Source organism: Cottoperca gobio, chromosome 6 (genome assembly GCF_900634415.1).
Source record: "Cottoperca gobio chromosome 6, fCotGob3.1, whole genome shotgun sequence".
NCBI lineage: Eukaryota > Metazoa > Chordata > Actinopteri > Perciformes > Bovichtidae > Cottoperca > Cottoperca gobio.
In genome coordinates, this window is record NC_041360.1 from 15,959,235 (window position 1) to 15,972,849 (window position 13,615).

General features: G+C 39.2%; 1 protein-coding gene across 1 annotated transcript in view; it reads right to left on the reverse strand.

The window, feature by feature from the left end:
- Nucleotides 1–509, reverse strand: part of sema4ba (sema domain, immunoglobulin domain (Ig), transmembrane domain (TM) and short cytoplasmic domain, (semaphorin) 4Ba) — a 38,608-nt gene extending 38,099 nt beyond the window's left edge. Inside the window, 1 exon segment of the mRNA XM_029434626.1 lies at nucleotides 330–509. The gene's annotated coding sequence lies outside the window, so the exon portion shown is untranslated.
- Between the last annotated feature and the right edge of the window lie 13,106 nt (nucleotides 510–13,615).

Here is a 13,615-nt window from a genome sequence, read left to right on the forward strand (position 1 = left end):
CACACAAGCTTGCACTCAGACCGGGTCTTTAATGACCCCCTTTGCCCTGCTATCACCTTAGATAAAGACCTACTGGAGAGGGCGGAGTGCTGTTTCGTGTCTGCTCACACCCACTTTTCCCTTTAAAAGAAAGAAACTAACAACAAACCCCACGCAGGCTTAGTCATAAAAAGGTTTATATAATTCTCTAACAGGGAAATGATAGGGTTATCCTGGCATCTTTTCAAAAGGTAACCAGAACTGCAGCATACTCACATCAATGATTCATGAAGCCATGGCACCACACAGTTAATGAACACAGGGGTAGTCTCTATAACAGCAGTACTTACGTTCTGTCCCACTCAGCCGAGAAACAAAAACTTCCTTCAGATCTAAAACAATAAATAAAAAAAGTTTCCTTTAGGTGACAAAGACAGATTGATTCCTCCTCCAGGAAGTATCAGAAGAAAATCCACAGAAACAACAGAGTATAAAGCTCTTGTAGATGACAGCTGAGTCCGCAGGTCCACACTCTCCCTCTCCCTGACACAGTGTCATACTACCGCCTGCCTCTGGCCGCTAAACAATCTGGAGCTCCTCCCATCACACACAGTCAGAGAGAGAGGGAGAGAGAGCGAGAGAGAGGGAGTAGAAGACAGAAACACTTCTGTAGGATGGTCTTGACTCATTTTTTACTTTAAACACCAATGTGCATTTTGTTTAGGAGAAGTGGAACTATTACATTTCAGAGAATATGTTACACGGTGTAATTAGGAAACTATTGCAGAGGGCTCAGGGCAGAGAAGCAGTAAAGACAAAGCGTCCTTATATTAGAAGAACGCACAAAGAAAAAGACTTTAATCTCTGTTATAACATTGTGTGAATCTGTTTAAGATTATCTAGGTATAAATATAAGCTGTTAGGGACTTTTCTCTCTCCCTTCACACTCATCGTCAGTGTTACCTGTAGCCTATGTAATTAGCTTGATTTTAACCTGTGCAAATAAATAAACAAAACAAAACTTTTAAATGTATCCTGTGATTTTCTCGTCACAAGTCTGCTGACTCTGTTTTTGGGAAATCTTTCTCACCAAAGGACCATTTCGAGGTTACACAAGAAAATAATTTATGGAACACACCATGACGTGGCTAGATTTATAATGTGAGCTGGAGTTGGTTCCCTTGTTATGGAGTGCAGATGTTTGCCACTCAGCCAGCTGCTTGCACCCGTATAAAGACTGACTTTCATGATTGTAATTACCAGTAACTTCAAGCTACCGGAAAACAAACCGAATCTTCTGTCCTAAATCACAGCTACCACTTACCTGCTTTCTGTGTATTTAATATCCGTGAGAAGTTAAATATCTTGACAGTTCAACTAAAAGCTATGTTAAAATCTCTGTGTAAACTAATAACAATATTAAACTACAGATCTGCTAGTCAATGATCATCACTAACATGTTCAGAAAAAAGATGATCAGAACTGTAACTCTCTAGGAGTGTTCATAAGTAAAACATGGCACCTTTTCTTTTGTACTGCAACTATTTGGGCACTCAAAATTACAATTATGTACCATTATAGTTTAAAGTCTACCACACATCCTGAATGCTGTAAGGTTGCTACATCACTGAATATCTCATATATATATCAATACATTATCCTTTTTAAACGGATCAAATGATACATCCATTATGTGCCTCTAATGGTGCATCTGTAAAAACATTTTGTTTAAGGTACAAATATGTGCTCCTCTCGTGCTTTCAGTTTTGAGCATTAAGTGTTAATTGTTCATATTTTTTTGCATTTGTTGCAACCTTGGTACCATGCTGGCATAAAATACAATAATTACTTTAAATATTTCTTCAATTAAAAAAGAGCCTGGATTTTTTTTGTTACTAGTAGCTTGATATTAATAAAACAACCTCAAGTTTGCTATTACAAGTAAAATATGTATTCTAATTGCATTTAGAGGAGATGTGCATGTTTGATGATATGCTAATGGCTGCACACCAAAAAGCGCTGAAAAAATGAAGTGTTACCAAATAACTTCACATGCCTTCTCCAAAAATAGAGAGAAGTATAAGATAGCGCAGTGTTGAGACGGGGACGCCGATTTCTAAAATAGCAGATGCTAATTATACACTTTAGGCAACTGCTAAGGAGGGAGACGCGATGCCAAGTTTGAGGCGTTAGGATTCTCAGTGTGTCGGCTCAGTGTACATGTGCAGAGTCAAGATGCCTCACAGTCACCTGAGACGTACTTATGCCACATAAAGCGTACTCAGTGGATGTCTTATTTACAGCCGATGTCAGTCAGTTATTCCCTTCCCTATTGGACTGGTAACACACCTCTTGTTGAGTCGGACCAGCTGCCACCGACATGCAGACGACCTTTTGTAAACAATCCACAGAACATAAAGGACTCCTCCGACAGACGTCTAAACGTGTGGCTCAGACTCGTCACACAGACTGGCCTTGTTCATTGCTTGTGGCCCCGTTAATTTGGCTGTTCTCAAAATGTCGCTTTTCATTGCCTCCGTTCATCTGACTTCTACACAAAGTGCACTGCACCGGTTACAATTAGAAAACAGCAGAAATACTCATTGGTTGGAAATGATTAACAATTATGTTTTGGGACAATGAGACATTTTGGATGTTAAAAATATTGTTTAATTTACCAAGTGTTACCCATACATACGTATGAAGAGATGGAAGACAGTTAAGTATACTGCTTGAAACATTAGGTAGGTTAAAATGAAAGGTTTTGTATTTATGGTAGTTTATATATTGCTTTGTAAATATCCATATCATCTTAAAGTAAAAACAACATTTGTTAATTACATTTTTCCTATTTGATGGTGTTTCATTTATATACATAGTATCTATCGTGATCTATAAGTCACATGATGATCATCGAACCGTATATCTTTGCAAACTGGAAAAAGAACTCCAGACACCACCCTGATGAAGGCAGACACGTTTGGACCACATGAAAATGCAAATGTTTGATCGCTCTCCTCAGGATGTTTCACACACAGCTGGCAGAAGTGCTGACAGGTCATTTCTATATAAATGAATAACAGTCTGGGCATTATGGCTCTGCGATAAGCCCTCGTGTTTCACATATTAGCTTAATGGAAACACACCAGATAGCAGCACTAGGCTACTTAGAGTCACTGAGGCTGACAGAAGCACTGAAGACAACTGAGCAACCCTGACACCAAACTCTCAGCTTCCTGTTATCACTTCTGTGTTTAGCCGTTACACTGTTTGACTGTGTCATCGAGAAGAATCTCGGTCTTACGGCTGTAATGTGTGTGTTAACACGGCACTGTCCAATGTGTTGAAACACATTTCTGTGATTTTGTGATTCATGTGACAGCAAAATGTGACCGAAGAAAAACAACATAGTTCACATCCCCTTCCTTCTTTTTTCTTTATCTTTGCAGCTATATAGTATATTATGTACAAGAAACTGGGCATTTGAAGATATCATCCTCTTGTCTTTCCATGCCGAGGCTACCTATGGCCTTGTGATGAGGAAGGAAGCACAACAACACTGAGAACTTAGCATGTTTTCAGCTCTAAAAATCACTGTTAACAAGAAATGAAAGATATTTCACCTTTTAGTAAAAACACCGCTGTGCCTCTTACAGGTTGTCAGTAGTTGCATAGTAACAGCAGGGCCATGGTCGACACTTACTTAAAGCATCTGTTCAGCGCCACCAGCTAAGGGAAAACATCCCAGTAAACAAACTAACTCTTGACTTCTAAAAGCAAAACAGCTACCAAAGTCACAACTACTGAGTCAAGGCCGCACCTCGTCCTCACACCACTTACAGTTGTCCTTCGGCCTGATTCTTCAGCCTCAGCCTTAATGTAAAACCAGGACGCTGTAAATCACTGACGCTAATGTGTCATTATACTTATATATGGTTTGGATGTGTACATATAGTTTTACTCTTAGGTAGCTTAAAGGTTGTTAAATGCATCCTATTCCACACTGTGACAGTATCATTAAACCTATATGCCGCCCTTTTCTCCTTTGATAAGTGATTCATGTTTTTGTACACAAGCACCCGCTTTCTCTGCCTGGAACACACACACACTGTCTTTTTCAGACTCAAACCCAAAACTGTGTTCACAACATTCAGCCTGACATGTTTGGTATCTTTTAACACATTTAAAATATATATTTTACACTAGCTTTAAGCAGAAGGAACATTTCTTTATTTTATTTTTTTTAAATCAAGGCAAATATTTTAATATAACGTCATTTATCATTTGAAGTGTGTGTTCTTTATGCTAATAACTACTATAGATTACAATAAAAAAAGTAGAAGGATAACATTTAGAATTTTAGTTTGCACTGACTTCGGAGCGTTTGAAGTAGTTTTTCTGGACGGTAATGAGTAATGAGTCCTAGAGCCTTGTATACCAGCTGTTCCTGTTTTTGCTAATCTGTTGCAGCCCTACCTAAAACATAGTTGGTCTTATAATTCTTGTAAGAAAAAGACTGATTTTAAACTGAATAGGAAACTTTAAAAAATCTTTCTTACAGTAATTGTAATAAAGCTGGCCGGGGAAGTACCAGCTGAGGTGGCAGTGTGACCCACAATTGAGGTGAGTGACTCATATTGGCACCGAGTGTGCGTGGTTCAGCACGTTGGACGGTGTGTAATATACCTAGCATATGATCAAGCACGCTCTTCTCAGATGGTCCGGTGTATGGAAGTGGGATGTTGAGGTTATTTCATCCTGTGCTTTGTCTGTTTGGGAAAAATTGAATCTGTGATGTTACGGCATGACACAAGCAAAGGTTTGTGGGATGAGTGCCCTCTGGCAGGCAGGTGATGCCAATGAACAATCCCTGGAGTGTGTGTGTGTGTGTGTGTGTTTGTGTGTGTGTGTGTGTGTGTATGTGTGTGTGTGTGAGAGAGATAGAGAGCGTTCTAGCAATCTACATGACTCACCCCTGGACCTTTCATTAGACTGTTGCATACATGCTCATTTTCTCTATGTCACCACACTATCTATTACTCACAAGTCTGAAACTGCTGCGTGAGTTCCCAGTATTACCAGTCACATGTCTACATCATCATCATCCTGTATGTGTAACTTATCACATCATGCTCTCTACCAGGTGTGTGTTCTGCGTTGGGCTGTTTTTCCCAACAGCCCTTTTCTAATCTGTGTTTATCTTTAAAAAGAGAATTGTGTTTGTGGTCAGTGGCTTTGACTGCCAAACTATTTATTGGATTAACAATTTGTCAAACCAGAGCCAATGGCACAGCTCCAAAGCAAGTGGGCCTGTTTGAAATTCAACAGACAGAGCAAGAGGAACAGCTCGGATGCTCCTCAGGTGGCCCTCCATGTCCGTGGCAGCAGCTCAACTTTCCTGGATTTTCTACCTAAGGTGCCCCTTCCCCCACACATACAACCCCCCATAACCACATACAGTAACAAGCATGTCCTCCTCTGTGCAACAGAGGGGGATTTAATCAAGCAATCATTTGTTTTCTCATGGCAATAAATTGGATTCACCAGTCCAACAATGTCTACATGATTTCTCTAAGCTCATGTCAGAGTAACGGGGTAAGCATTAACACTGTGAGATGAAATACATCAGGGTTAGGGTTTATTAAAGATGCAAGGATCAGTATATTAATCACTTAATCTATAGACAAAAAATAAATCAATTATTTTTATAATCAATTAACCTTGAAGTAAAAAAACACTCTGTTTTCTGGTTTTGAGTAAACTTGAGTAAATTGAGTTTGGGAATTTTTATCAGACAAAACATTGCGTATTTGAAGTCGCCTTGGGCTTTAGGCATTGTGATGGGCATTTTTTCTTTTGCTGATGTTTAATAGACCAAATGATTAAATGAGAAAGGAAAATCATTGGTTGCAGCCCTGTATGATACAAGATTATATTACATATATTTCAAACATATCACCCATCACCACAGAGGACACGAGAGCCACAAGGACCTGAAAAGATCCAAGCTGATCGGAGAACAGTTTCACCACTTTATACTTTACCTAGAAAAGAAGCCGCTTTGCTAATATTTTAGATCCCACAGCACATTTAACACAATTTATTACCAAGTGGTAAGAACTTAAAGTCAAACGCAATCATTCCCAATGGGCAGTTTCAGTACTTAATAACACTCCACTGGTGTGATGACAATATCTTGTCTTTCAGGTGACAGTGAAGGAGGTGAAAATGACTTTGGTTTATTTGCTTTCAGTTTCAGCTGTCAATTAATTACATACATGCTGTGGCTAGATAGACTATTTTTCAGCAAATGCAGAAGAATAATGGCCTCAAGGATAATATGCTGTGTATGCTGAGTCTAAAAGACCAATTACCTTCACTGTAAACATGACCCCTTCCCTATGGGGAAATCATAACATGACCCTTAAAGTACCACATGGTTTCTCTTGACTTGATTCCAAGCTGGGACAAGAGAAATGTTATACTCCTAATGTACTCAGGGACATAATGAGATGAATGGATAGCACTAGACAAAAGGAAGTGGAAATGAGTGATGACTCAAACACAGGGAAAATCCTCAGGATGAATTAGTTATAAGGCCATCTACATGTGGGGCAGACGAGGCATGAAATATTAAGTTAGCATCTGATATAGTGCAATAGTTAAGGTTAAACAACTCCGGAAAAATCACCTAGTGTAGATTTACAAACAACCCTCTTTGGTCCTGTGCTAGAACTACACAGCCCGTTAAGACAATGACGAAAGGAAAAGTGTTTGGCTAAGCATCTATGTAACGCACAGTAAAACAGTTACATTTTTGTAGCAGTCACCAAATCTGCATGCAGATAACACCCACCGCATCATTCATCTCGGCTCATGACTGCCTTTGTACACGCCCAGTTTTTGTGGAGGAGACGAATCAAAGTGAGACATATGTTCCAAGGAAGTAAGATAAATAAATATCTGATGCAAATCTGTTTGTTTTTGTATATATAAAAAAGTACAACAGAGCTATGATCTTTTAAAATGTTATCATAGAAGTGAACAAAAAAATCTTACTGAAGTCTCTAATAAGGGATGAAACAGAAGATGGAAAATCACTTCACACCAAAAAGGTAATTGCAGCTTTCCACGACACATGCTGAATTACCTCTGAGCCAGCACGGGATCCGTCTCATCTTAACCATGGAAACCAACATCATATTACAATTCATGCACACACACTGAGAGAGCAATTGCCATGGCATCTAGCGCTGAGGCGGCAAGAAGCTTTCTGCTACCACACCAATTTACTCTAACTGGACACTCAGTCAACCTTCTGTCTATCACTCCCTGTTACTCTCTCTCTCCTCCCTCTCTCCTCTCTTTTTTTTTACAAAGAATTTATTTTGTCATGAGCCAGAAGAATTACCTTTTATCAGCAGAGGACAAGGTCTTGCAGTGCTCAGTAGGAGCGGCTCTCTGTCGAGTGGTGACAGAGGAAAAGAAGCTCTGCAGGGATCCCGAGAGATGCCCAGGGATGCAGCTGAACCGGCACCGCACGCACGCATCCACCACCACTATCACCACCAGCGAGAGCAGCGGCAGCAGCAAATCGGAAGGGGAGGGGAATAAAATATGAAAAAAAGCAGAAGAGGGGGTTGCTCTATCAGCAGCAGAAACATTACATCATAGGCTGCCTCTGTAGAAGGGTGGGAGAGGAGTGGACGGAGAAAGGGAGGTGCTCCTTGTAGCTGCACTCTCTCTGTCACTGCTGAGCTCTTTTCAGTGCATGCACAAGTCCAAATTTAATATTTATGATCTGGTAACTGTGAAATGCCCTCAGTGGTTAGAGCCAGACCTATGAAATAATTAGATCAACTGCTCTTAATTGTGCATGATCTCTGGGGTTTGTTGTCAAAATGGATATAATATGATGTTCACTATAATGTGGCTTATCCCTCTGGGGCAAAGGATGTGTTTGTGTGTGTGTGTGTGTGTGTGTGTGTGTGTGTGTGTGTGTGTGTGTGTGTGTGTGTGTGTGTGTGTGTGTGTGTGTGTGTGTGTGTGAGAGAGAGAGATGTGAGCCCACACAATGTCTATTCTGTCTGGTAATTCAATTGCGTGACAAGGGCTTGCTTTCCAGTGCTCAAAAAGCATGTTGATATTCAACCTCTGAAAAAGGTCATCGGCGATTCCTTGCGGCGGTGGATGGATACATTTGTAAGGACAATGATTATATTTAGAATTGGCCGTCACAACAAATGTGTCAAAAACGGCTGAGTGAATATGCCAACGCTTTGACCACATCTGGGCGACAGAGTCTGACCATAATGGGACGGATGTAACGGACGGTCCCACAGACCACCACCACCGACAACAATACTCACAACATTGGTTAGTCAGAACCACATAATCTCAATGCTTCCTCACAAATACCTGCACACACCCACAAGTATGTACATGATGTCAATAGGACACACATTCTTGAACCAGGCTGAACTAATCACATTCAAACAGCAGATAATAACAGTGTTTCTTCTGCCAGCTACAACCAGTTGTTGTGATCAGAGTATAAAGATCCAGTAGGGCTACAACGGACAATTATTTTAAAGATTATTTATATAATAAATTGATTAATCAAATTTCTTTTTACCCGCTTATTCACTATATCCACATTACTGATGATTATTTATTCTAATTAATTGTGAAAGCACTAATGGTCCACCCTAAAAATGTTTAGGAATATTGATATTGAGGTATTCGGTCAAAAATATTGCAATATTTGATTTTCTACATATCACCCAGAAAGACAAACTGTGGCCGGGCTGAAACAACATTTATTTTGTAATGGATGGAAGTTTCAAGCCTATATGTAATTGCTGTGAAAACCACTTTTTACTATTACTACTAGTAATGATAATGAATCCATCTGCAATGTATAATGTATTCAGTGGCACAGCAGTCGATAGATAAAGTAAACAGACAGTAATGCATTGTGTAAATGTACTCCAGCTGTGTTTTCTTATACAGCGTGACATCTGTCACATCCCAAACAATTTACACTAACTATTAAATAAATGGGTTTCCCAAAGATGTACACTGTTGTTCATAGCAAGCAAGCCATGTGTTAAAGTAAAGAAAGAAAAACAAAGACAATCTAACTCGTCTGTATCGAGTGTTAGTTCTGCTGCAAGTCTAGTTCAGGTAAAGGAGACCAGATCTGGTACTTACACGTCATGTTTTTAATGACCACCACCACTTAAATAAAAGCTTTTAATAAATACAGTTCACATTTCCTTAGTATGCTTTTAAAACTGGGAATGGCAAACCAGCAACTTTCTAAAAAAGGATAATTTATTTGACAAAGCGTTGACTGACCGAATCAGAAACAGCCTGCTATATTGTTTACCATTAAACCCTGATGAACTCGCAGATCGGCAGGGTTGTGGTGAACGTCCAGTCCAGACTCTACACTAAAGACGACAGATCAGGCGGAAAGTTAGTTAGATAGTTAAATCAGCATCTTTAGAATATCCTCCTTTATATATTTATCCTTGACATGCTCTATTAATCTAAGAGGAAAACAAAGTGAAGGGTTAGCGTGAGTTTGAACAGTGTCAGTTGTCACAGGATGTTTTGGCAGTTAAGCCCTGAATGGCAGCAATGACAGACCACAGAGACCTTTAATTGGAGGCATGGAAAACGCAGCTTCCTCACACAAAAGAAAACTATGAAAAAGTTGTTGTGAGTGACATCATGCAATGTGTATGAGCTTTGTTATTGAACAAAAACAAAAAAAAGTGTCCTAAATAAATCAAGTGTTGTTTTACTCACGGACCAGAACGCTCTGAACAGAAATCCACCATTACAACTTGCAGATGTGACCTACACCCAAACGGAGGGAGAAAATAAAGGAGCACTGTATGCGTGGAAAACCTTAATAAGTGTGACGGTGAAAGCAGAAAAATCAATCCAACTACTCTTCTGTCCGTCGCATTCGTTTTTTTAAATGGAGCGTACAAAATTCCTCACATACCAAGTACTGTAGGTCGGCTGGAATGCAGATTGTACTCGGACAAGGCTGCACGATTTCCAGTGTGTGACACTATTCAGTGGATGACGCCTGAGGAAGGAGGGTACCCCAGAATGTAAACAGCACTCCAGATGGATCTGACCTTTGCTAACACAAATTGGCTGACCCCCTTATGACCACAGGGGACAACGGCATTGAAATATTATTGCTGCAGCACACAGACACTATCATTCTACTTTCAATGAAAAGCCACTTTCCCAACGAGCTGTTCTGTTTCATTGTTGCAAATAGAGTCAAGCACTTCATTGCAAAAGGGGGGAAAAACTTACAATGACAGTATTGAGAGAAAAGGGAGCGACCTTGACATGAGACCATTGTGCTCTCGAGGAACACAAAAGGACATTTCTGCGGTTTCAAAATATAAATTGTAGATGATATGATGAATGTGAGCATTATAACACAACCGGATGGGAAGAAAGCACAGATGTGGTTGTCCCCTTAGCAGCTCAATGGATTATATTTAGAGTGTGTTTATAATTTATGCATTCAATCTGCAGCTTCTTCAAGCAATGTAAGCATGTTTTTATATTGAAATCTCAGAGGCCAAACTTCTCTTAACACTACTACAATTCCTAGCACTACTACTACTAATATTCATAATTAATAATAACGTTTTTAGTTTGCATTTATAAGTATAAAAATGTATATAACCTGGCATATACATGTTCTCAAAAGAGGTAATTTTCATAATCCAATTTAAGAAAAATATCCCTTAAAAAGGGTTAGATGTCAATTAATTATTCAAATTTCACACGAATAGTTGGTCAACTGTCATAGATAGTGTTGATGGATCACACTTGCTGCAGTATCCTCATTCCCTTCCCCCCCTTCACGGGCCCGAGAGACTACTTCTGAAATTAAAAGGTCAGAGGTGATTGGCTGTTCTCCTCTGTAGCAAATGAACAGCAGCGGATAATCAACCATCATGACATACACTCTCATAATACCACTGCGACACATCCAGTAGAGGATGTATAAGCGACATTAACATTAGTGTAGCAATATCAAGCCTCACACAGCTATTACTCGTGCTGGTAAACACAATGTCAGTATTGGTGAGATGGTTAATGCAACGCACAAACAGATGTACCCCACTGCTTATAACATTAGCGAGCAAGAAGATTTTATTGTTGGTGAGAGGAGTCTAGGAAATCCAAAATAAAGTTATATAATAAATGCTCTCATATAACATTTAGGCATTCACCGATCCAACTTTTTCAGTCCGATTCCGATGCCGGTGTTTATTTAATAAGCTGCATGCCTTACTGTGAGGAAGAGACTGAGATCATTCTTTCTGACTGGGATCGTTCTCAACATCAACATCAGTCTTGACTCAAACATTACATTCCTAAATTTAAAAAACAAACAAAAAGTTAGCTACAAATTGACTAAATTGTTATGTATTATTAATAATAATAAATATCGTACAACAGCAACTTGGTAAAAGCTTCAAAATGAATGGGAATTACACTTCAAAGTGTAAACCTTTTTTAATACAGCAAGAAATTGGTCAAAACCTAAATGTGGAAATAAAATTCCAGTATATATTGTATATAGTATATAAACATAGAATTGAATTGAACAGAACAGCCTCATTGTCGCAGATACACGATCGAGCTATTTGAGTCAACCCGATATCCGATAGCAGTATTGGTGCATCCCTAAAAACATATTTTATAGCCAAAAGTTAAAGTAAAGACAGAAATACATTTCACAAATGACCTACAGACCATGGTGATAAATGTTAGCTGTCTTGGCACGTGATTTCAGTCTGGCTTTTGTCAATTTAAAACATAAAACACATGACACATGTCATAATAGTTATACATACACCAGCAGAAGACAGCTTAAACATTTGTTAGTGTTATATCAGTGGCTTCCTTGAATAAACAAGCTTTTCTTATGTAAACCTCTTGTTTTTATTGTTAACCCTGACCACATCCATATGCATATCTACACGTCCCAACAGTTTCACAAAAGGGACATCAAGTGTTGATTCTGAGTGGGATCGGCAGTACTAGAAAGCCTTTTACATTATAGGGTATCATTTGATATAAAAATATTTCGTAATGGAAGTTAATTTTAGACCTCTAACTTATTTATAAAAGGGTAGTCTGTGCAGAGGCCGCCGTCAGTGAAAAGATGAAGAGCAGCAGTGCATCTTATTACTTTGTCTTGGAATAGTGATCTTAATCCCCGGCATATAGCGCTTACAGCTGAAAGATAACAGAGCCCCGCCCTCGGCACCCATCTCCTGGCTCTCAGGGGGCTTTGGTACGGCTGCTCCGATAAAGCTCTGGCAATGTGGAGCATTCATAAAATCCCATCATGCCGCTCTTTAGTATTTGACCATGTGCTTGAGTGAGGTTAACTGAAGACAACAAGCTTCACACATGAATATTTTTCTCTCCTTACCCAACAAGAGGGCTGCAGTTAATGGTGGATGTCACTGTTGTTCTTGTTTCCTAATATGGTTCAAACGTGTATTTTCTATTTGCGGATGCAGGGCTAAGAGAAGGAATGAGACACTTCTATATGGCTCTTGATCTGGGGGAATGACAATTTGCAGATATTTTCTTTTTTAAATGGCAATTTCCACCCATATATGGATTAAAGAAACTGAAAATAGCTATGACACTGTTCTGGAAACCCCTGATACTACTGACACGTCCCCTCTGCTCCTGATCCAAGAGGCTACAGGTAACCACTTTGGGCTCTTCTGTTACAGCGCTGCCTAACAAGTCACCTTGCAGTACAGTATCAGGTTCTACGTTACCACGGCAACACAACGATTATGTTCGCCTCTCTTGCTCACGCCCGACTCTCGTCCCCCCAAGAAACACTCATCTTGTCACCACACCGAGTTGACAAAGCAGGCATATTACAATAGGCATTGTTAGATTGATCTAAAGAAAGCTCGAGCCCCTTGGCAAGGTGAATCAGGCAACATCAAACAGATCACTGTGTCTATGGATTTGGAAAAAGATGCAGAAAGTTAAACAGATTTGTTTAACCATATGACTGAGTGGAGTAAAAGTTCCTTTAAACATTGAAATGTGAATATTTTACTGGAATGGTGCTTTTATGAAATATATCCTAATTTGACAAGCTTGTATTGCAACAGATAGAAACGTCAAAAATAGCCTAAAATAAACACATACAGTACACAGCCCGTCTATTCTATATACTACTATACAGAATAGTATTTGTATTCCATATGCAGGTACTCTTTTACTGAATTAAAACATTAGCTGTTGGTCCCACTACTTGTATACAAATATACAAAATATGATTTTAAATTAATGTGCAATTACTGTATTTTCCGTCTTTAACACTTAAAGACGAAAGGAAAAGCAATTGTCAAAATCGATTGCACCCATTTCCACCGTTCTAATTACGCCCAGAAACTGCTGGAATGTCCTTATGTAAAGTGAATCTAAAAGAATAAGTTACAACTATTTTATCTATCCATCACATCTGCCCTAGCCTTAAGCTAAGTCAGTAATATACCATTAGTATCACATTGTTCTTTGGGATCAAACTAGGCCTCTGTCACACGCC